Source organism: Nestor notabilis, unplaced genomic scaffold, assembly GCF_000696875.1.
Source record: "Nestor notabilis isolate BGI_N333 unplaced genomic scaffold, ASM69687v1 scaffold17547, whole genome shotgun sequence".
NCBI classification, from domain to species: domain Eukaryota; kingdom Metazoa; phylum Chordata; class Aves; order Psittaciformes; family Psittacidae; genus Nestor; species Nestor notabilis.
In genome coordinates, this window is record NW_009937090.1 from 769 (window position 1) to 1,069 (window position 301).

The window sequence follows — 301 nt, forward strand, 5'->3', positions numbered from 1 at the left end:
CTGTCTGCCTCTTTGTGCAGAGCCCAGCAGGCAGTGGCAGAGTCCACAGCAATCAATAAACTTGTTGGAGAGCAGCAGCAACAGCACAGGCAGCCAGGAGATAACTGGGAGGAGGGACAGCCCTGGCACCCCACAAGCGCAGAGCGGGGGAGACGGCCACCCCAGGTACCAGCACCCGCCCCACAGCCCTGTGCCAGCACCACAACCAACCTTTACAAAACAAACCACATTTACTGCACAGCTGAACACAGGCTCAATGTGAGCAACTCCAGAGCTGCCGGCAACCCCACTGTCCCCACTG